General features: G+C 46.7%; 1 protein-coding gene across 3 annotated transcripts in view; it reads left to right on the top strand.

Annotated features, from left to right (window-relative positions):
• Window positions 1-24,106, top strand: part of LOC102575752 (uncharacterized) — a 38,355-nt gene that overhangs the window by 7,252 nt on the left and 6,997 nt on the right. The gene's annotated exons all lie outside the window — the stretch shown is intronic.

Below are 24,106 nucleotides of genomic sequence, written 5' to 3'. Positions count from 1 at the left end.
TAACTTGCCCTTCTGTGTCTGTTACACAAGTGCACAGCAGTTGTGTAACAGTGTCAGCAGGGACAAAGAGGAAAACAGCCCCTGAAACCATACAGCTTTTTGGCCTGAAAAGACAACCTGGTGTTTTTTGCTTAGCAGTCCTGTTCCTGTGTCCTGAACGGGGTAGTTGCTGTAGTCTGCTAGTCCAGCTGCAGGTCCGATATAGATCAAACTAATCAAATTCTAGGTAGAACAGAATTCAGTTTGGGTAACAGAATTTACATTTACTTGTTGCCAGTTTGAATCTGACCCAGATAAAGTGGAAACATCGTTTTACTGTCAGTTTATATGAAATAGATTGGTGGATCTTATTTGGCTTCTAATATTTCATAGATTTCATAGACATTAGGGCTGGAAGGGACCTCGGAAGATCATCGAGTCCAGCCCCCCGCCCAAAGGGCAGGACGTCAGCTGGGGTCATAGGATCCCAGCAAGATAAGCATCCAGTTTCATCTTGAAGGTGTTCAATGAAGGCGCTTGAACAACCTCTGGCGGCAGGCTGTTCCAGACCTTGGGGGCTCGGACAGTAAAGAAATTCTTCCTTATGTCCAGCCTGAAACGATCTTGTATGTAATATGTAAGAATCTGTAAGAATCTCTGTTCAAAAACTGCTACCACAGAAGTAATTGGTTGCCTTGTAGTCAAATCCTAAAGACCATGGACTAACTGGACAGTAGAGAATAATGTATACTCCTAATGCTGAAGAATACTGGCAGGATTTTAGGGACAGGGTGCAGCACAGCACAGGACTCCAGTCTGCAAGTGTGTCATTCTGGTAGCTGCTGTTTCAACATCATCATCACAATTTGTAGCTCAGTGGGAAATCTGAAAGCTGAGACAACTGCCCAGCACCATTCTTGATAAAGCTGAAGGGTGCTTGTACACGTTATGTGTTGCTTAGATACATACACATCACGAAGTGACAGAAAAAAATCACTTTCGCTAGGTTAGTCGTATGTGAAAATTCTCGTTGACGTCTTCTTATCATGGTAGATTTCGATTTATCATGGTAACTTAGACCACCTTCAATATGTTTTATTTTTAGCGTGGCCAATTGTTCCAGCAGGATTATTTTTATTGTGAAAGTTTCATAATGTGTATTCTCTCACACAGCTAAAATCCCCATTTTCCCAGTTCTGCCATGATTTGTCCACCAGGTGCCACTTGGGTTCACTGTGAAATGCATGTAACTTCTGTTGCAATGTGACCACTACACACCAGGTAGAAAGAATCAAAATTGTTAGGGGTCAGGCAGTTCAAGAATCAGGTTAATTAAAATTAATCTTTTGTTGGACTGAATCCTTTTTCGGTTAGTACATTTCCTGCTAGCACACAGGGCTGAGGCACTTACGGGACTTTAGGAAGTGCCCAGGGGACCACCAAGGTCCCAGCAGGAGACAAGACCTCCCCCTTACCCCCATCCCGCTTCTAGGTATGTGGTAACTGGGAATATTTTTTTCTACATTGTCTGCACTCACTTGTAATCAGTGCTTTGTAAACCACACACATTGACAGCACACTGGTTCAGGGCACTGTTGGGGGAAGCACACAGCACTAGGGCATTCGGAGGACTTTGGGGGGTGCCCAGGGGACCACCAAGGTCCTAGCAGAAGACAAGACCCTCACACCCCCTCTGCCCCACTTCTAGGCATGTGGTAATTGCGAATATTTTTTTCTAAATTCTCTGCACTTACTTCCAATGAGTGCTTTGCTGACAGCTCACCGCTTCAGGGCACTGTTGGGGCAAGTACACAACACTGGGGCACTGGCAGTACTTTGTGGGTGTCCGTGGGACCACCAAGGAGATGAGACCCTCACACTCCCCACCCGCTTCTCAGCCCCAGCCCCAACCAGAAACACGTGCTCGTACCTCTTGTCCAACCAATTGTCCTCCCTTCCAGTCAGGTCTTTGTAAACCCCCATCCAGTGGCCCATCCACGTTGCCCTCATCTGCCCACACCTCTTGCAATCCTATTATGAAACACACCATTGCTCTAGTAGCAAAGGGTGTTCAGATTTGCGGTGCAAACACAACTGTACAGAACTAAAACTTTTATTGACAGAATTTTAAGTTACAACAAACAAGCAACAATGGTCATGAAATAATCAACTACAAAACAATAGTCCTGCACCCAATAACTGGAGATCGTCATTTTCACTTCTGTCAAAAATAGAAAGTACAAATCGTGATGATGCCTTGTGAATAGTACTGTGCTGCTGCTTTCTGTGAAAGAAAGGAAGAACGAAAGGAATTTTGCTTTCTTTTCACCCAAGCTTAATGCATAATCGAGATTTCCACAACTCTTTAATATTAAATACCTAGTCAGTCACTGTCCTGATTGATAGTATTGTGCTTCGGTCTGTGTTGCTGCATCGCATGTTGACGGGTAAGGAACAGCTGGGAGTGGAAATGACGTTCGACAGTTAACCCATTCCGAAATCTCAGCTAAAAATGAGTGGGTTTTAAGACTTGAAAAGTACCCCACAATCGGGAAACTTATCGGTGTCTGGCATTCTGCTTCTTGGTATTGTTCCTGAAACAGTGGCTGGTGGTCAGGGTATTTGAACTGGTGCAGTGCTGGCAAGGGGTGAGGGGTTCAGGACCATGAACACAGTGGGACTATAACTATTGTGGGTGTTGGCATCAGCACCACTCTTCGAATGGCTATGGGTGGAGGAGTGGGTGACCATGTTTGCAGCAGTGGCAGACACATTCTGTTTGCAAGATGGCTTGGTTGAATGAGGTTTTGGGGGCAGTTTGGCTGAATTGTCCACCCTGAGCTCCTACCTGTGTTGGCAGCCATGGCGTGGGTGGGTGGTTCTGTGGTTGTTCAGTTCTTGTGTGCCATGGTGTTATTATGCAGACTTTACCTAATTTATGTAGGGTGTCCTGCCCTGCATTTCTCAAGGGTTAGTGACTGGTGATCAGTGACTATTCATTAAAGTCCTTTGAGGTGAGAAATGCTCTGAGCCAAAGGCAGAGATGGTCCATGGAATACTTTGTGAGAAGGCCCCCAAGGTGGTTGTCGCCCTCAGTAACACCCATGCTCGTGATGCCAATTAAGGGGTCCCTCTCTGGTTCCCCCACCTAGCCTGAGATTACGTGCTCCTACAGTTATCATCAGGGTCTGCAAACCTGTACCTTTTCTAGCAAGGGAGGGTAACCTGGAAAGGGTTCAGAAGAGGGCTACTTGTATGGCTGAGGGCCTGCAGGTAAGATCTTATGAAGACAGACTGAGGGACCTGAATCTCTTCAGCCTCTGCAAGAGAAGGCTGAGAGGTGATCTTGTGGCTGTCCACAAACTCATCACGGGGGGTCAGCAGGGAATAGGGGATACTCTGTTTACCAGGGCACCCCTCAGTGTTCCTAGAAACAATGGCCATAAATTGAAGGAGTAGATTTAGGTTGGATATCAGGAAGAACTTCTTTACAGTGAGGGTTACCAAAATATGGAATAGGCTTCCAAGGGAGATGGTGTTTTCCCCTACCTTGGAGGTGTTCAAGAGGAGATTAGACAAGCACCTGGCTGGGATCACTTGACCCCAGCACTCTTTCCTGCCCAGAGCAGGGGGTCAGACTCAATCTAATAGGTCCCTTCTGACCCTAGAAATCTATGAAGGGAAGTGCAACCCAGGGTCTTCCCTCTTCCTTGTGCTGGCTGGGCCTTCCTTTTCCCAGCACCCCACACCAGGCTCTTCTTTCCTCCTTGGACCTTGGGTCTCCCCTGGCCACCCACACAGTCCCCAAGATATAGAAGGCACAGCTTGGCACACCTATGGGTGCACCTCACCTCACAACATATCCTGGCAACATGTAGGGTGTCCCATGGGGTCCCTACAATGTTGGCTGCTTTGCCGACTGCTTTGCCAGCTGCTTCTGTGGCAGCACTGGCCCTGCACGGCCCTGCACACTTTGCCACTCCTCAGTAATGCTTTTTTGCACCCCGAATGCCTGGCAGTGGGCTGCATCCAGCACTGCACACTGTTTAATGGTCTGTGAATTCAGGGGTCCCTGGGGTCCCCTCCAAGCTGCAGGTGAGGGCTGGCTAAGCGAACCTTTCACATTTCCCCCAAAGAAAGACCCCACCTTTGTCCCCCTGGTCCTCAAGGTCCCCCTAGCATCCACCCTGGCTTTCTCTGCAAGCATCCAAAGTTGCTTCGTCCAGCAGCCAACAATTTTTTTCAGTCTTTGAATTAGGGGCTCCCCTGGCCACCCCAACAGTTTCCCAAGTAATGGGAGGCAAAGGTAGGCACCCTGAGGGTGCACCCCTGCCATGGCTGGTCAGCAAACCATTACCAGGCCTGGTCTTCAGGTAATTCTTGCCTTTCCCCCCTGCCCCTTTTTGACAGTGCTGGCCCTGCACAGGCGGGCATGCTTTGCCACACCTCAGTACCGCCAAGGGGGGTTGCACTCCAGGGGCTTCACGGCTTATCTGTCATCCCTGCTTGGGTGCTAGTTCCAGGGTGTCCCCAGGCAGTTCCCACATTGTCATAAGAGCTACCCCTGACACTGAGCCCCAAGGAATTCTATTCTATCTCTTCCCCTCCCCACCCCCATGTGCCATGCTGTTGCTGCTTGGGGCTTCCTTGGGTTTCCCAGTACTGGTTAAAGGACCTTTCCTGCCATTTCAAAAATAATTGCAATTGATGGCATATACCAAAGGAAAGGGGAAAGATTCATAATTTATATCAGTAACCTTTAATGATTTATTCACCATAAGTTACATAAAGAGCAACCATTACAGGATTTTCAAGGTAGAAAATAAACCTTTGTTGCAAACATGCTGGTGCTGCCCTGGCCATTTTTTCCAAAAGAGTGCCAAAACCCTGTTTAAGTGAGAAATGGGCCAGGTAGTGACTGGCAAGTCAGGGATGGTGGCCACTCATGATAGCAAAGTCTCAGCTCAGTCCAATCCACAATCTTGCAACACCCCCTCCCCGCCTGCCACTGCCTTGGCCAAGGTGACAACAGCATCTTCACCCCATGTTCTGCCCTTGCGCATGACTCAATGCACCCTTTGCCAATCCTGGTGCTTGGATCTAAATCCACCCCTCCCTTTGTAAGTGCCTCTTATACTGCACAATAACAGGGTTATCGCAGCGCTAGGCACTCTTGTTCCCTCCCTGATTTTGTGTGTAACATGGAATGTCCTACACTGCTGGCTGACTGGCCCTGCAGCCTTTGACAGCCCTTGGCACCAACCAACTCAATGTGTTTGCCAAGAAGGGTGCACCTCAGAGGCTTCATGCCTTGTCCTTCACCCTTTCTGGTGTGCTAGACTTAAGGTGAGCCCAGGGTTCACCCATATAGTTCCCACATTGGCATTATAGCTTCCCCATGACACAGATCAACCCAGCAGACTATGATGCTGTCTCCTAATCTCTCCCAGGCACAACTGTGGTGACCCAGGAAGAACCCAGCTCCCCACGACAATTTGGCACCACAGACCAAGCTATATCCGGCTTCCCTGCAGGGTGCTCCTGCAAGTCTGCACAGGTCATTAGGAAGCTACCTTCCCTGGGGTTTTCTACTCACAGCTTCTCTTCCCCTCCTATGCTACACATCCTTTCACAGTCTGTGAATTTAGGGGTCCTTGGGGTCCCCTCCTAGCTGCAAGTGCAGGTTGGCCAAGTTAGCCTTTCACATTTTCCTGCAAGCATCCAAAGTCGCTTTTCCCAGCAGCCAAAAATGTATTTTGGTCTTTGAATTAGGGGCTCCCCTGGCCACCCCAGCAGTTCCCTAAGTCATGGATGGCAAAGGTAGGCAGCCCAAGGGGTGTACCCTGCCCTGGCTGGCCAGCAAACCATTGCCAAGCTTGGTCCTTGGGTCTTTCTTGCCTCCTTCCCCTCCACACTTTTTGACACCACCTCCAAGCTGCGTGTGAGGGCCAGCTAAGCCATCCTTTCAAGTTTCCCCAAAGCAGCACCCCACCTTTGTTCCCCTGGTCCCTGAGGTCCCCCTAGCATGCACCCTGGCTTTCTTTGGATAGGGTCATCTCTGCAAGCATCGAAAGTCACTTTACCCAGCAGCCAGAAATTTCTTTCAGTTTTTTAATTAGGGACTCCCTTGGCCACCCCAACTGTTCCCCAAGTCATGGATGGTAAAGGTAGGCACCCCGAGGGGTGCACCCTGCCATGGCTAGCCACTAAACCATTGCCAAGCCTGGTCCTTGGGTCTTTCTTGCCTCTTCCCTCCCCCCTTCCTGGCAGCCACAGAAAGGGGTTCTCTCAGCATGAGGCACTCTAGGTCCCTCACCAATGTAGGGTGTCACATGGGCTCCCAAATGTGCAAGCTGCGTTGGAAGGGAAAGGAAGTTGCCCATGCTAGCGCTGCCCCTGCACCCTTTGCCACCCATTGTCACCCTACACCTAACACAATGTGCTTGACAAGGGTGGTCCACCCCAGGGGCTTCACTCCTCATAGTTCAGCATAGTGGGGTGCTATTTTTTCTTTCCACCTTGCACTGAGAAATATACTCTCAATTTTTACACAGAGCAAGCAGAGTGCTCCAAAATTAACCCTGATTGGCATCTGGGTTTGGGACCAAATTTGGCTACTTCTCTGTGCAAAATGTACTGCTTTGCTGGGGGTGACTGTTCCAAGGGTAGGTCACTCAGAACTCTATAAACTGATGCCCCAGAAGACCTGGGGGTACACCCACAGAGCAGACATGGCTGAAGAACATGAGAAGACCAAGTGGATAGCACCAAAGAAGACTAGAATTGCATGGAGCATCTAAGAAGTTAAGAGCCTTGTGCATGTATAGGTGCAACCAGAGGTGCTTCACCAATCTGTAATCAGCTCAAAAGCGAACTGGCACATATACTGTGACATCTCCAGCAGAACAGTGGACCGTGGCCATAAGAAAACACCTCATCAGTGCAGTGTGAAGATGAAGTTGCTGCGCGTCAAGTTCCATAGGGATGTTGCCAGGGCACAGCTCTTGGGCACCCCGTTCAAGCACAGTCAACTATCAATTCATGCATCGACTTATGGACGTGTTGGAACGACGGACATCCACAACCACTAGCACCAGGCCATCCTCTCCACCAGGCAGTTCCACTAGTGTCAGCAGCTCTCCTAGCACACTGGCCACAAGCGCTGCTGTCTGTGACTCGAGTTCAGAGCGCAGTGGTGCATGCAGTGACATGTCCTGCGTGGGCTCCAAGCACCAGGAGGAGAGACCTGGGACCTCCACCTCTACACAAGGTATGTTCTGTAGCTGTCATCTTTACATTTGTGACTTTGAAGGGTGTTGTGTAGGGTGCGTTGGCTTGGGGGAGGGGTAAAGTGCCAGGCTGATTTGGGCAGGGGGTAAAGTGCTGCAGGTAAGGTCATTTCTCAATTCAGAGCATGCTAACAGGAGCTATCACTCTCCTCTATTTGAGGTGGCACTCTCAGGTCCCCTCGAGGGATGCAGACACTTGCATGCCGCTTCAGCAATGGTGTGGCTATGTCACAACACAACAAAAGTTGGACCTTTCAAAGAATGATTATTGTTCACTCGCATCTGTTTGATTTTCCAGTTCTGATTGCTACCCCGGCCCCAAGGACAGTTGGGAGGACCAACCGGGCTGCTGATGTCAGAGCCAATCAGATCATGAAGATCCTGAACAAATGCATAGACTAGGGGTTTTTGAACCTGAAAGCTTGCTTAATAACTATTCTCCAACCATTTGGGTTGGTCTAATAAAAGATATCAAATTCACCCAAGGAACCTTGTCTGCCTAGACTAGATCAAGAAACTCATCCGACAAGTTCACCGGTCTGTGGGAAATGTCACTGGGGTGCTTCCCAAGATTAAGCAAGAATCACAAAGAAGTCGCCCACAAAACCAACAGGATCTACAAGTCATGGCTGGTGTGCTGATCACTGTTCTGGTCCTGATGGTCCTAGGAAAAAGGCCACCTGCCTACCCCCCAGCTTCTTCTGCAAGACCGTCAACAAGGCTTTCACACATCCAAGCACTTCCAAGTGACACATCTCAATCGCTCTGATGATTGAGAAGTTTTTGTTTACTCCTCCTATTTGTAAAGTATGATAGCAACGTGCTCTAACATTATTTCATAGCAATACACTTTTTGATAGCATTACTAATAAGAATATATATGATGAGGCTGGCTTTTCCTCCTGGCCAAGCTTTGGATATGTAGTCCTCGTGGGGTGTGAGTGAGTGGGGGTTAGTATAAGCAACTCTCTGATTGTGACAGGTTGAATTTTTCAGTCATGGTATGTCTTCTGAGGTAGTTAGAGGAATAATTACACTCTAAGTAAACTCGATTAATAATTCTGTTGACACTAATTAAACTCAATAATTCAGATTATACTCTAATGAAACTGAATTAATAACTCTAATTACACTGTAATTAAACAGAATTAATAACTCTAATTACACTCCCATTGAACTCTAATTATAACTCTAATGAACACGTTTGTGATTTTAGACTTGTCTGTCTGGGTCACAAAGTTTCCTGACTCGATCAAAAGATTTCAGGCAGTGGGGACTTTTTTGAAGTTTTCAGTCATGGTATGTCTTCTGAGGTACTTAGGGGCATAATTATACTCTAAGTAAACTCAATTAATAATTCTGATTACACTCTAATTAAACTGAATTAATAAATCTAATATCACTCTAATTAAATCAAACCACAATAAGCTTTGTAATCTTGGTTCATCTACCTTTCTTGCTATTTAATTTTTAAGGAAGTGTACTATTTCACACATTATTACCGCTTCAATGTAGGTCTCAGCAGTTTCAGACTTTAGCATTACAACATTAATGTTTTAATTTTTCGTTTCGTCTAGCACATTTTCCTCTGTAATCAAAATATTACTTATGTCTTCCTCCTGCAAAATCTGAAAATACCTTTTTAAGGTTTCTAATGTTTTGTACATCTAAGCATTAGCTGCTGTAACTTCTTGAGGTCTGCAAACTGAGTTTTCATCCAGTATTTCTCCAACACAGCAAGTGTCAGGATGTGACATCAAGACATTGAGGAAGTCATAGTTTTCTTGTCCATTTTTGCTTTCATTGTCACAACTATTTGACTTCTCTTTATCTTTTTTTCTTCTTAACTGGAGACTCACTCATCTCATGTTTTCCTCCTCTTGCAAGTTTTTGCCTCACTGACTAAAGAAAAATTCCGAATAATCTGTTTTATGTTTTCTTCTGGGACGGGGTAGCTTCTTAAACTCCTTTTCAGAGTAAAGAATACCTTCCATATTCTTGTGAGTGGCAGACAACATGGAAAGGTCACATTTGTCGGCATCTAAAGAGTATTCTACAGGTGTTTTTAACAGAGAAGTATGCGCGACTGTATTCGCCTTTACATTAGCCTTACAAGCTGCTCCCTCTTTTCTTTTGCCTGTAGCAACTTCTACAGAGTCACCCCTTTTGAGAGGTGAGCTCAAAGTTTTTATATTATTTTTGTTGGTAAATGTACTTGCTTCAGGGCTGAGGCCCTCTCTTGTGCTTTTAGCATTAAACTACACTGCCCCATTTTCCAGCTATTTGTTGAACATGAATTTTAGAAAGAATGTTCACGTAAAACTTCTGTTCCTTATTTGTTAGTGTTATATCTTTTAGCTTGGTCTTTTCTAAACCTGCAGTGTTTTCAGAGAGTGTTTGAAATTCTATTATTCTTCTCATATTTACCACACTGTCACCCTCAAAAGCAATGCATTCTTTGCGCATAATAGCTGAAAACTGATTTGACATTGAAGTGACTGGTGTCTTCATTTCAGAATTAAGATATTCCACCCCATTCTCAGAAGTTAGTCTCATGAAAAACCACATAATTGTTTTGTATTCCTAGGCTTCCTCCTTTCATCAATCTTGGATCCTTAATGAGGAAGATGTTGAACTGTGCCCTGTGGTTAATACCATTTACAGCCAGCCAAATGTATAAGTGCACTAAAAATAGGATTGCTTATGTAGCAAGATGTCACTCACTGAAAAGTGAGACCTCTCACTCCAGGTTGCATTTACAGTCAATAACCCTTTGTCTCTGATCACAATTTCATGTACCTATATAACAGCATTAGCCTAGTTTGACTGTTATAAGCTAATAAAACTGGATTCTACCTCATATCATTACCATTTGTTTTCTGTGCTATTTTTGGTTAATCTTAATCCTGATTTACGATAAAGTGGAGCTTTGTTTTGATACCAGTCCTGATTGTGCAGTTATTTCATATGTAAGCAGCAAATAAACTTCTTGGTATTTAAGAGGAGGGAGCACTGTTGTGCAGCTTGCCTGCGTGGGGATGTATTCTGACCTTCCCTTTTGACTGATGCCAGGAGGAGAATTATTTTAAGACTTAAATCCATTCCCCTTCAGCTCTTCCCAGGCAGCAGTCTTTGAACCTAACACTGGAGGAAGAGAACGAGATACCTTCAGGCATGCACACCTTCCTTGGGTTTTTGATGGATAGCTCCCAGACCATCCCATTTACCTTGTCTGTGATGAATAAAGAAATGCTTTGTTTCAATGCTGCCTAAAACTGCATTGTGTGTGGGCATAGGTGACCATGGTGCTCCCAGTAGAATTTGGGTTGGATGACAGGGAGAGCACAGGAACCTCTGTGGGTTGAGTATGGGAAGTCTGGGACACTATTAGGGCTGGATTGCTACTTGCATGACACCATAACACTTAGGGGACCGCTTGTGGACTGGTAGTGTGGTCCGGAAAGCCCCAAGGTTGGACACCGAGACAGAAAGTTGTCTACTAGGCAAAGCACATTCTGGAGTCTTTGGAGAATGAATGGAGCTGAGTTTAAAGGGGAATTTATGCTTTTCCTTGTTTGCAAGTAAACAGTTCTGCACACTTTGAAAAGTCCTTTGGTGAAATTTATTTCAGTCAAAGTTACCCAACCACTACTAAAAGAGTTAAACCAATAGGAAGAAAGAGGCAAAAAATTAACCTAAATTGCCAGTTCCCGCTCCCCCCCTTTCAAATGTCATGTTACAGAGACATGAAAGAGAGAAGGGTACTCTGAGTTCAGAACTGGAGGTGAGAGCAGATGAGGCAGCATTGCCTCACGCACACACCACCACAGGAAAATCAAAAGAATCCCATCACCCCTGCCTTCCCATATATGCCCAGGTAATGAAAATGAAGAAAGGTACATGCATTGACTACATAGTAATAAAAGGTAATAAGAAGTAAGAAAACCCTTAAAGCATCAGCACTACTAACTGCCTGTGGACTTGACATTTTATTTGGACCTTGCTCATCTTTGGCTACACTCAAGCTTTACACATGAGAACCTGGTGCCCCACAAGATGCCCCCCTGGGGCTGTTCTCTATCCTCCTCCGCTTCATCCCTGAAGTGTAATGGGGCTTTCCTCTTGTGGATAGAGGAGGCATGGCTGTCTTTTGGACCTGAGAGCACAGTGGATTTGATTGGCCTATTCTCAGTGTTACCATCATCAATGTGTCTGAAAATCTCCTGTCTAAACGTTGTCTCCAGATGCCCTCTCTGATCAACATCCTTATGGAAATCCTTACCAATATCTAAGAATTCCTTAGTGCTGCTCTCAATACTATCGAAATTGGATTCCTCCCACCTTAATAGCCTAGCAAAGATGGCCCTAATGTCATCAGCCATTTGGTAAGCACTCATAAATCTGCTTTGGCACAATTGAATGAGTAGCCCCAGCATGGTTTCATTTGATCTTCCTTGATGTCCTCTATAATTACACTGATGGTCAGCATTGTTAATTGCTGTTGAGTGTCTAGGAACCACAGCTGCAGTACTAGGAGTAGCTTTAGAAAAGGCAAAAAAAAGGGTCTTGTGAGGTGTTAGCGACTGCAAACCCAATGTGGTGTAATCATCTGCATCCCACTCACCCAAGTATTTTAAAAAGCCCCCCTCTGCAAGCTTTACCAACTGCCTCCCCAACCCGTGTTATCAACGTCCCTCTCAACGGATTCTAAATCACCCCAACATATTCTCCCCCTCACCAGGTTCTACCTTCACCCCCCGTGAATTACACCTACCTACCACCCCTAAGAGTTTTTAACTTTAAAATCCGTGAAAGCAAAACTCATGTCACGTGTATGTGTTAAGCCACAGTGGGGTCAAAACTGCAGGCTTGCTAGCCCCTGTGGAGGCCACAAAGCCTGCCAAGCTTCAAGGAAATAGGTGCAGGGTTTGGGGGAAACTGTACCTCAAGCTATCGACAAGCAAAACGTGTGACATGGGTGACAATGTGTGCTAAGGCACAGCAGGGTGAAAGCTGCAGGCCTAAAAGCCCCTGCTGAGGACACAAAGTCTGCCAGCTTTTAAGGATAGGTGCAGGGCTTCTGGGTTCTGGGGCCCTGCACCTCTAGCTGCTGACAGGCAAAACTCATGTCATGGGTGCTTGTGCAACTGTGTCCGTCTTGGGGCACAGGAGGGGTGGGGGAGAAACTACTGCAGGCCTGGCTGCTAAGCAACTGTGTTACCACTCAATCATGATTCACTCAGGGACCGCCTCAATACACAGTAGCTAGGGAGGATAATGTGTTAATGAGCAAGGATTAATACCTACAAAACCACAAACTAAGGCGGGGCGGGCAATTATTTCAGGCGGAGGGCCGCTTACTGAGGTTTGACAAGCCATTGAGGGCTGCCAAACCTCATGACAGGCAGCCAGGGGCAGATAAGTATTAATTGTTTAAATTTTTTAGGGGCCTCATGGACTGGATAGAATGGCCCAGCGGGCTGCATTTTGCTTGCCCCTGAACTAAGGAGAGGAAAGAATCAATACAGAGCCAGGAACTGCTTCTGCCTCAAGGCAGACACAGTGAGTTGCACAAGCACCCATGTCATGAGTTTTGCCTGTCAGCAGCTAGGGGTGCAGGGCCCCAGAACCCCCCTGCACCATCTCCTTGACAGCTGGCAGGCTTCATGGCCTCAGCAGGGGCTAGCAGGCCTGCAGCTGTCACCCTGATGCACCTTAACATGCATAGTGTAACCCATGTCATGAGTTTTGCTTGTCCGCAGCTTGAGGTGCAGTTTCCCCCAAATCCCTGCACCTATCTCCTTGAAACTTGGCAGGCTTTGTGGCCTCAGCAGTGGCTACCATCCCTGCAGTTTTCACCCCCCTTTCCCTTAACACACACACAGTGTCACCTATGTCATGAGTTTTGCTTGTCAGCAGGTTGAGGTTCAGTTTCCCAGAACCTCTGCACCTATCTCCTTGAAACTTGGCAGGCTTTGTGGCCTCAGCACGAGCTACCATCCCTGCAGTTTTCACCCTGCTGTGGCTTAACACACACACACACACACGTGACATGAGTTTTGCTTTCAGGACTTTGAGGTGCAGTTTCCCAGAAACCCCTGCACCTAACACCTTGAAACATGGCACATGTCATGCTCGTAGCAGAGGCTACCATCCCTGGAAGTTTCATTTGAATCAGCCAAAAGACAACAAAGTTATAGATATTTCATTGATTCCCCATTATACCCTATGGCCGAATCTCCGAATCGGCTCCAAATCTTCCAAAGCGATTTGGCTGAACTGAATCGGAAAAATGATTCAGATCTCCAAATCAAATCTCTGGCATCCGAATTGGCCAAATCCAACTCCGAATTGAAGAGTTTCCTATTTGCACAGGCCTAATCTCCAGCATCTCTTCTAAGGATGGTAGCCAGCTTGTTGTAAAACGGGATCATTCTTTGTGGAGCCCCAGAATGAGAGTTATCCTTGACACGATGGAACGCAGACTTTAGGGACTTGATCTTACTCTGACACTGTTCCCAGTCATGATTGTAGCCATGTTCCTTCAGTAGTTCAGCAATAGTCACATACATTGTCTTATTTCTTCAGTTTTTCCAGTTGTGTAAGTACCTTGCTTTCAACCCTAATATCAATCAGTGCCTCAACTTCTGCATGAGCCCAGTTTGGTCCCCAGCCTTGTGAATATCTGGCATCTCCTCCAAGAGACGTGGCTTTTTCTGTCTCCTCCATAGCCCAACCTTGCCAGGTGAGAGTGTTTGCAGACCAACCTGCTCCTTTATGCCCTGGTCTTGCATATATCTTCCAAGCAGAGGCCTGTTAACCTTTTATGAAGAGATGCATACTAATACAGGTGTGATTGGTTCAGTCTCCAGACATTTGTGGCCATTTTTCCTTTTGTGAGTCTAGGCGTTGGCATTGATAAACATACTCAAAAAAAAATTGTGCTGATGACTGGTGAAAACAGTGGTAAATCACCAGAGGTGAGAAAATCAGACCCTTTTAGAAATGAGCTTGATTGAAAACCATTTCCATTTGATCAGCAAGCAGTCCATAGCTATAACCAGCCCGTGCGGGCAGTTTCCACAGGGTGATCATGGTTTTTGCAGTGGGGGGGCAAGGGGGTCTGGTGCACAATGTAAACCAAGTGGTCTATTGCATGTCCTTCAGTAGAAATTGTAGAACTGGATCCCATCATGTGCCCTGCTGTCATGACGGTGCTCCGCTGTGTGTCTCTCTGTCTGTGCAGACCACTCTGATTGGCTGCCAAGGCAACCAATCAGAGTGTGAACAAAGCATTACAGACGGACAGACTAAGGCTTTTATAATATTAGAAAGCCGTGTCAAGCTGTGTTAACCCAAAGCAGGACACAGTAGGGCACTGTAACAGGGCCTAGGTTAGATAGCTATTGACACGTAAATGGTGCGAGTGTTTTCATACAAATTGACCAGTTTTGCAGGCTTTGGGGACCAGGGACAGCCAGAACTGTCTCTGTGGACTACTTGCTAAATTTAAACATATAGCTTCCTCTATTCCTAATGGACTAAGCAACAAGAAAACAATAATCTTGCTGGCCATAGAAGAGTCACATCGCAGAAGTCTGCTTCTAGAAGAGGAAACTATATGGTTTATGGGACTGAGCTGAAGTCTGTTCAGACTCCTGCAAAGACACGTTCAGATGTCTGGCTCAAGGCACAGGTTGATGAAAGGACTGTACGAGGTGCTGACACGTTTGGAAGAAGATGAATTGAGGGCTCATAAGGCTATACTGGCTTGCTGGCTATACCTTAATGGCAACAATTGCCAGCTCTCGGCACACGAAAGCAGCTCAGACTGGTGGGAATGCATTGTTATGTTGACTTGGAATGATTATCAGTAGCTAGAGACATTAAGAATGAGCAGGGACACCTTCCTCCACATAGTATGTTGTCCCCACACATTGAGCGCCAGAAAACTGTCATGTGGAAGCCCATTGCCCCAGAGAATCAAGTTGCCATGGCCATGATGAAACTGGCCGCTTGAACAAGCCTGCACCAAGTGGCAGATTAGTTCAGTGTGGCTTCCTGCACAGTCATTCTCCAAGCTGCTTGGAGAATGCAGTCATTCTCCAAGCAGTCATTCTCCAAGCTTCCTTGATAGTGGATCACCAAGGAAGATTTACTAGCATTTAAACAGGATGGGCAGGAAGTGCCCATGATGCACTTGTCTTTCGAAACTCACTACTGCCTGGGATGATGGAGAAGGGCCAATATGCCTCAGGAATGGAGGACATTGCCATCTGGGGTGTTTCAGTGCCACCCTTCATAATTGTTGATGCAGCTTACCCAGTCCTGCCCTGGCTCATGAAGCTCTACAGGGGGCAAGTGACTGACCCACAAAACCAAACCTTCAACTACCACCTAAGCAAATGCTGCATGACTGTAGATGTGCCTTTGGGTGCCTGAAAGCTTGTTGGAGGTCACTGAACTACAGGCTGAAGGTAGAGCCAGAGAACATCACCGCTTTCATAGCGGCAGCCTGTGTGCTATATAATATTTGTGAAGCAAGGGGAGAAATTTTCAGTGAGTCTTGGGCCCAAGACATGAGGAAAGTGAGAGCAGCTGCCAGATGTACATCGAGACATGGAGGGGGAGGGGCACGGGGGTTAGACATTCAAGCAAACTAAGTTCTTGGATTTTAGCAAGGCTTTCAATACAGTATCTCATCCCATTCTCATAAATAAGAGGCTGTGACATAGATGTTTACATGGTCCAGTGGGTGGCAAATTGGCTTAGTGGTCAGACCCAGAAAGTGGTAGTAGACAGGTTGGTATCGACCTAGAAGGATGTGGGTAGTGGGGTCCTGCAGGGTTCGGTCCTTGGACCTGTACTCTTCAATATCTTCATCAGTGACTTGGATGTGGGTGTGAAGTGTACTCTGTCCACGTTTGTGGATGATACTAAATTGTGGGGTGAAGTGCACACTCTGGAGGGTAGGGAATGATTGCAGGCAGACCTGGACAGGTTAGAAAAGTGGGCAGTACATAATAGGATGCAATACAACAAGGACAAGTGCAGAGTGCTGCACCTAGGGCTGAGAAGTGACCCTCTCAGCAGCATAGAAGTGGAAAGAGATCTCGGAGTCATTGTGGACTCCAAGATGAACATGAGTCGTCAGTGTGAAGAAATCATCAGCAAAGCTAACTGCACTTTATCATGCATCAGCAGATGTGTGACAAATAGATCCAAGGAGGTGATGCTTCCCCTCTATGTGGCATTAGTTAGACCGCAGTTGGAGCACTGCGTCCAGCTTTGGGCGCTGTACTTCAAGAAGGATATTGATAGACTCAAGAGGGTCCATAGGAGGGCCACTTGTATGGTTAGGGGCTTACAGGACAAGTCCTATGAGGAGAGAATGAGGGACCTGGACCTCTTCAGCTTCTGCAAGAGAAGGCTAAGAGGTGATCTCATGGCTGCCTACAAATTCATGAGGGAGACGCAGCAAGGGATTGGAGATGCTCTGTTCACCAGGGCGCCTCTTGGGGAACAAGGAACAATGTTCACAAACTGACAGGAGATTTAGGCTAGATATCAGGAAAAACTTCTTCACAGTAAGGGTGGCCAAAATTTGGAACGGGCTTCCAAGGGAGGTGATGCTCTCCTCTACCTTGGGGGTCTTCAAGAGAAGGCTGGATAGGCATCTGACTGGGATCCTCTGACCCCACCACTCTTTCCTGCCTAGGCAGGGGGTCGGATTCGATGATCTGTTGAGGTCCCTTCTGACCCTAGCATCTACGAATCTATGAATCAAACAGCGGAAGGGGGGCTGTGGTCAGAAATTGCCTGGTGGCACACACAATGGCTGCTTAGGTGGGCGAGTGTGCTGTGTAACTGCAATTGGATGTTTTTTTAATTTCATTTCATATTTCATATTAGTTTGGAATTCAATAAAGTCTTTCTGAGAAATCGTTTTGGATACCTTTCTTGATAATGGGGTCTGTGGGTTGACACGTTAATGATTTTGCTTGTTGGGGGGAGGTATGGGAAGGGAAGAGGTCATCCTCCATGCAGAAGGGAGGGGTGCTGTGGATGCGAGACATAGGGGGATGGGTCTGGGGTGGGTGAGGGAGCTCAGTTAGTCAGGAGCCTAAAGAAGAATGGAGTTTTAGCACAAGACCGTGGGGAGAGGAGGGGACATGAAGTCAGGAACTGGAAAAAAAAATGGTCTCTATCTCTAGGCAGCCCAAGTGTGAAGCCAAAGTTTCTTAAGTAAAAGGTTTAAAATACAAAGGAAAAAAGGGGATTAATGCTGTATCAGCTACACCTAGAAACCAGAGGCAGGTAATTCTGCTGTAATTACCTGCCTCTGGTTTCTAGGCACACCTGGATCGTAGTAACCAGAGATGCAGGAAACTGGAATTGGCATGCAAAAAGGATAACTGATAGGACAATGGCACTGACTGACAATGTCGATGGCACTGTCAGATTTAACATATCCCACCAAAAGGCAGACAGTGTTTCCTTGGACTCTGCAGCATAAGATGGCTTCATCCAGCCCTACAAATTCACCCATACCCGGGGGCCTCAGCAAGGCAGACAGCATGCTCTTCAATGCCTCTGACAGATTGGAAAGGACAATGCACATTCTGAAAAAGAAAAGTCTCCTGCTGATCAACACTGGGTATGAAGTGTTAAACCTCTTGATGAAGTTCCATGAGAGCTTTTTATTCTCAAAGTGGACAATGCTGAGGGAAATCCTAGAAGTTTTGGAGGCATTTGAACAAGAGGAAATGTTACATCTGGAGACTATCAGAGACTTATGTCTAGACTCGGAGGAAAACGATGGACAGCTATGGGAAGATGAAACCATGTCTAACTTGTCAGAATCATGAAGGAATAACTTTGCAAGCTGATGTGATGAGGAGACTGTGTGAGAGAGACCCTAAAAGGACAAAGGAAAAGTTAGCCATTTGCAATTTAATTCTGAAGATGCAATGATGACTGATTGCGTATGAAAATAAAACAAAAAATGTGCTCAATGAAAAGAATGTGGTCCCAATTTGTCACACTTTGTGGATGGTGGGTGGGGTTGTCTGGAAATGGTCCTGGACGAGAGGGCAGGACTGTGACTAAGTGTTGGCGGTGAAAAAATAGGTACAGCGGGTGGGTGGTGTTGGGTAGGGGTATGGTTAGGCTGCCGATCGGTGCCCGCTAAGGAAGAGCTAAGCTGTCTTAAGTGTTTCCATGGTTTCCAAATTCCAATTCCCTGAGGCAAAATGGCAAGCATGCACCCTGCATCTCACACCATATGTTGGCTGCTATGGTGGCTTATGCTGGCTGCCGGGGGTCCCCTCCAAGTTGCAGGTGAGGGCTGTGGGGGGTGGGGTGGGGTGGGGGGGAGAAATAGATACCATGTCACCCCATGCACCCCCTGGCTGACACCATGTGCTGGCTGCTTATGAGGGCATATGCTGCCTGCCGTCTCACCCAATGTCCCATCCCACCATCTCACCCCACGCACCCCAATGCCTCAACCCATTTCCCCCAAATTGACTAAGCTAGTAGATTTGTCAGGGAGAGCACCCAGGGATAGTGCCTGAAAATGAATAGATGGGTGAACGGTAGAAAATTTGGAGTAATGGAAAGACTGTAACCAAAAGCCACCCGAAAAAGTAAACCAATCATTCCTAAACTGCCCCCTGCTGTAATTTAGTACTAGTAGGTCAAGAGGGTAAAATTGTTATGAGGTGTCCTCTAACGTCTTTTACTAGTAATAGCACGTTCATCAATTATGAGTCTTAAACGCGTTACGTGCAAAATAGTAACGTCAATTGTCGTGGTACATTGCGAGAGTGAAATAAACCTAGAGAATATCATTAGCTAGAGAAACCTGAGAGTGCGTACGAGTGCCCCATGATGCTGCCAAACCCAGTCAGTCTCCCCAAGTAGAGGCAGATTTCTGAGGAAAACCTGACCAGATTCAGAGCTGCAGGCCAGGGGCAGCTGCCTGACTCATTAAAAGCTAATCCAACCAGTTCCAAAAAAGGTAAAAGAGACAATGTTAACAAATCCCTGGAAAGGTCACACTAGATAAGTTTAAAAGTGTCTTCTGAATAAATGTGTAACTTGCCCTTCTGTGTCTGTTACACAACTGCTGTGCACTTGTGTAACAGTGTCAACAGGGACAAAGAGGAAAACAGCTCCTGAAACCATACAGCTTTTTGGCTTGAAAAGACAACCTGGTGTTTTTTGCTTAGCAGTCCTGTTCCTGTGTCCTGAACGGGGTAGTTGCTGTAGTCTGCTAGTCCAGCTGCAGGTCCGATATAGATCAAACTAATCAAATTCTAGCTAGAACAGAATTCAGTTTGGGTAACAGAATTTACATTTACTTGTTGCCAGTTTGAATCTGATCCAGATGAAGAGGAAACACCGTTTTACTGTCAGTTTATATGAAATAGATTGGTGGATCTTATTTGGCTTCTAATATGTAAGAATCTCTGTTCAAAAACTGCTACCACAGAAGTAATTGGTTGCCTTGTAGCCAAAGCCAAAGCAAGAGAATAATGTATACTCCTAATGCTGAAGAATACTGGCAGGATTTTAGGGACAGGGTGCAGCACAGCACAGGACTCCAGTCTGCAAGTGTGTCATTCTGGTAGCTGCTGTTTCAACATCATCATCACAATTTGTAGCTCAGTGGGAAATCTGAAAGCTGAGACAACTGCCCAGCACCATTCTTGATAAAGCTGGAGTGATTCAAAAGAAGCAGCCCTTAGCCAATCTGGAACTGCTTAGCATGAACTCTGTATAATATGTCGGTGGGAAAGGAGATTCAAATCCAGCTGAGTTTTGAATGGGAATATCACTGAAGACAAGTGGCTGTAGTATTCAAATGAGTGAGGAAAGAGAGACCTGAGATGAATGGCACAGAGCAGGGAAACTTCTAAGAAGTACAGGCTGGTCAAGGTTACTTGTTCTGCTGAAGCTGTGGCGTTCTCACTCCTGCTGCCCCTTTTCCTGTTGCCTCATCCCTCTTGATGCTGGAAAACTGAGTTTAGCCAGTGCAGGATATTTTGGCTTTCCTCAGTCAAGACTGTGTTACCCTTCTGCTGGGGAGTTTTTACAGACTAAGTGGAAAGCTCCTGAGAAGAGTGTGATGAGAAGTTAAACAAATGATGGCAGAGTGACTTATGCAGTTGGTGTTCGGTCGTTGTTCATTAGAGCATCTTTGCATAAGGCACCTGTTTACCAGTGCAGACCAGAACCTCCCTGCATTGAGACTGTGCATTGGCATATTAGCAGGTTGTAGCTCTGCCAATTTTATGGGGCTCCTTGGCAGGACTGTACAGGCAGGAGAGGGAGGGATTCTTGGTATCAGAGTTCTCCAACTGCAGCATATAGTAATTTCTTGCATTGAAGAGACTGCTTTTCTCTACCCCCTCCCCTTTCCTATAAATGGTCCCTAGTGCACATGACAGTGCATGATTACAGTCTGATCCAGCATTGTTTACAGTACTTGGGTTTATTTTTATTTATTTTTCTCCCCTCTCTCTCTCAGTTTAGAAAGAAAGATCAGGAGGGTGCAGCTCCTGCTATCACATTAAATACAGAGAAACTCAGTTTCTCCCTGTGGCTTTCCATGGATCATGTACAATAATGTCTACCTTCTTTGGCAAGACAAAGGCATCTGTATTTTGAATACGGGCATGTGTATGAGGAAGCTGGCTTTGGAAGCTGTTTGAGTATAATCAGATACAGGTTTCCCTCGCCAACCACTGGGGTTAGGTTCCTGAAAGTTCCTGTGGTTGGCAAAACCATGGTTGGCAAGACAAAAGGCTTATGGGAAAAATGGCAAATGGCAGGCTGATGCATGGCCATGGAAAACCATGGTTACGCAAAACTGTATACTGTGGTAGCCAAAATGGTATATAGAATGTTAAGTGTGGCTACTCAAAACTGTGGTTGGTGAGGGAAACCTGTACTGGTTTTGTGGTTACTACCTGTGGAGATTGCTTTTCTTTAATCAAGCACATTTCTAAAGCACCTTTTCTTCGCTAGGTGTGAATCAAGCAGGGCCTCCAGGCAGAATAGTTTCACAGCCTCTGGGTTTCATGGAACTGGGAAGCATGATGGGAATGATGCTGAAAGTAGTTCTTGAACAAAAGAAACTGCTGATAACAAGAAGTGCTCAGTGCCTTCAGTTCTTTTTCTTGTCCCTCTACATTTTGCTTTGCTCCCCTTTTGCTGTCAGACTCCCATAACAAGCCTGGTTTGCTGTGTTGTGTATGGTGTTCAATTTTGTCCAGGTGCATAGAAAAATAACAGCAGCTGATCTTAGGCATTCACCATGGCAACAAAATAGGTCAAATTAGCCTAGCAAATTATGGACAAATTAGACTTGCAGAATGGTCACTTGGCCTCATCTTTCCCTCTGTAGCACAATGGCTGCCTGTTACTGTTGTTGATCATGAAGGAGCATGTGCATGTGTTCCTCTTGTCTCTTTCTTACTGTATCTCTGCCAACTTATCTGCCCTTATAGCCTCCAAACCCAACTGTTCCTGGGACACTGGTGAACTGACCTGGTTTCCACAAGGGTAGGAGAGGGGGAGGACTTTGCTGGGATGATCTGGTGCTTAGGACGTGGAACCTGTGGTCAGAGGGGGATTCCTCAGAGCGGTGAGGGGCAGCTTTTTCCTGCCCTTAAGGCACTTGAGGCCTGATGTAAAACCCAGAAAGGAGGAGCCGGGTCTTGGATGCAGGGACCCTCCGGCAACCTGCTACATCACACCTTGGCAGTATGTTCAGAGGAGGTTGGCAGCAGCTGGGATTTGCACTGCTATCTGGGTGAAGCAGTAGTGCAGTTGAATAGTGGTATGTAGCTGTGTGTGATGGTATTTGTTCTCAAGCTGATTGGGGAAGATGAGGGGAAGGCAAAGTTGTGAAGACACTTTGGTCAATATAATTTTAATCTACTGCTGGCCCAACTGAAACCAGGAAGACTTGGAATTTTATTATATGGTTCTCCTTGCCCCATCTTGCCTCCCAACTTCTCTTCAGTTGAGCATCTCTTTGGAAAGTTTCCTTCTCAGATTTACCAAGGTGGTTTTTATCTGGTCCATCTGTAACCTTGTTGTTTGTACTATGCCTAGAGTTGTCATGTGAGTCTGCAAGCTAACACAGTACATTCATGCAGAAGGAAACCTTCCTGGCCCTAAATAGCTCATGGACCAACCCATGTTGAGAGTCAATGATTTGCCTATGGTCACACAGCAGTCCATAGATTCACAGATTCATGGATACAGGGTCAGAAGGGACCTTGCAGATCTTCTAGTCTTACCCCCTACCCTGGGCAGCAGAGAAAACTGGGCTCAAATGACCCCAGCCAGGTAATCGTCAAGTCTCCTCTTAAAGACCTCCAAGGTAGGAGCCAGCACCACTTCCCTTGGAAGTTGGTTCCAGATCCTAGCCGCCCTGACTGTGAAGTAGCGCCTTCTAATGTCTAGTCTGAACCTACTCTCTAACAATTTATGGCCGTTATTCCTTGTTACTCTGGGAGGTGCTCAGGGGAACAAGGTCTCTCCCATTCCCTGCTGGTCCCCCGTAGTAAGTTTATAGACGGCCACCAGGTCCCCTCTCAGCCTTCTCTTGTGAAGGCGGAACAAGTTAAGGTCCTCATAGGGTCTGCCCTGCTGTCCCTGGATCCTGCGAGTAGCCTGCCTCTGGACCCTCTCGGTGCTGGTCACTTCCCTCCTGAAGTGCAGCGCCCAGAACTGGATGCAGTACTCCAACTGCGGCCTGACCAGTGTCGCATAGAGGGGGAGGATCACCTCCTTGGTCCTGCTTGTGATGCATCTGTGGATGCACAACAAGGTGCGGTTAGCCCTACTGACCGTGTCCTCGCATTGGCGGCCCATGTTCATCTTGGAATCAATAATGACTCCAAGATCTTTTTCTGCCACCGTGCTCTTGAGAAGGGAGTTCCCCAGCCTATAGGTATGCTGCTGGTTCTTACTGCCCAAGTGTAACACCCTGCACTTGTCAGTATTGAATCCCATCCTATTCTCATTTGCCCACCCCTATAACCTGTCCAGGTCCAGCTGTATCCTGTCCCTCCCTTCTAGCGTGCCCACCTCACCCCAAATCTTGGTGTTGTCCGTGAATTTAAACAGGGTGCTTTTCACCCCCTCGTCCAAGTCGCTAATAAAGAAATTGAACAGTGGGGGACTCCACTGCCCGCCTCCCTCCATATCGAAAATGACCTGTCCACCACCACTCTCTGAGTATGACCCCTCAGCCAATTAGCAATCCATCTGACTGTGTAGGCATCAATGCCACAGTCGCCTAGCTTTTTAATAAGACTGGGATAGGAGACAGTGTCAAAGGCCTTCCTGAAGTCCAGAAAGACTACATCCACCACGACACCTGTGTCCAATGATTTTGTGACCTGATCATAGAAGGCAATCAGGTTGGTCTGACAGGACCTGCCCCTAATGAACCCATGCTGGTTGCCCCTGAGCATCATCCCCGCTGCTGGCCCTTCACAGATGTGTTCCTTGATAATCTTCTCAAAGAGCTTCCCTGGGATTGAAGTAAGACTAATGGGCCTATAGTTGCCTGGGTCCTCCCTCCTCCCTTTTTTGAAGATGTGGACTACATTGGCTTTCTTCCAGTCGTCCAGCATCTGGCCAGAGCACCACGAGTGCTTGTAAAGCCGTGCCAGGAGCCCCGTGATACCCCCTGCCAATTACCTCACCACCCTGGGGTGGAGAGCATCTGGACCTGCTGATTTGAACGTGTCCAGCCCCTCCAGAAGTTCTCTAACTAGGTCCTCCCTGACCCTAGGCCTAGCGGAGTTTCTCCT

The sequence above is a fragment of the Alligator mississippiensis genome, chromosome 13, assembly GCF_030867095.1.
Source record: "Alligator mississippiensis isolate rAllMis1 chromosome 13, rAllMis1, whole genome shotgun sequence".
Lineage (NCBI taxonomy): Eukaryota > Metazoa > Chordata > Crocodylia > Alligatoridae > Alligator > Alligator mississippiensis.
This window is presented reverse-complemented; position numbering and strand designations above follow the sequence as displayed.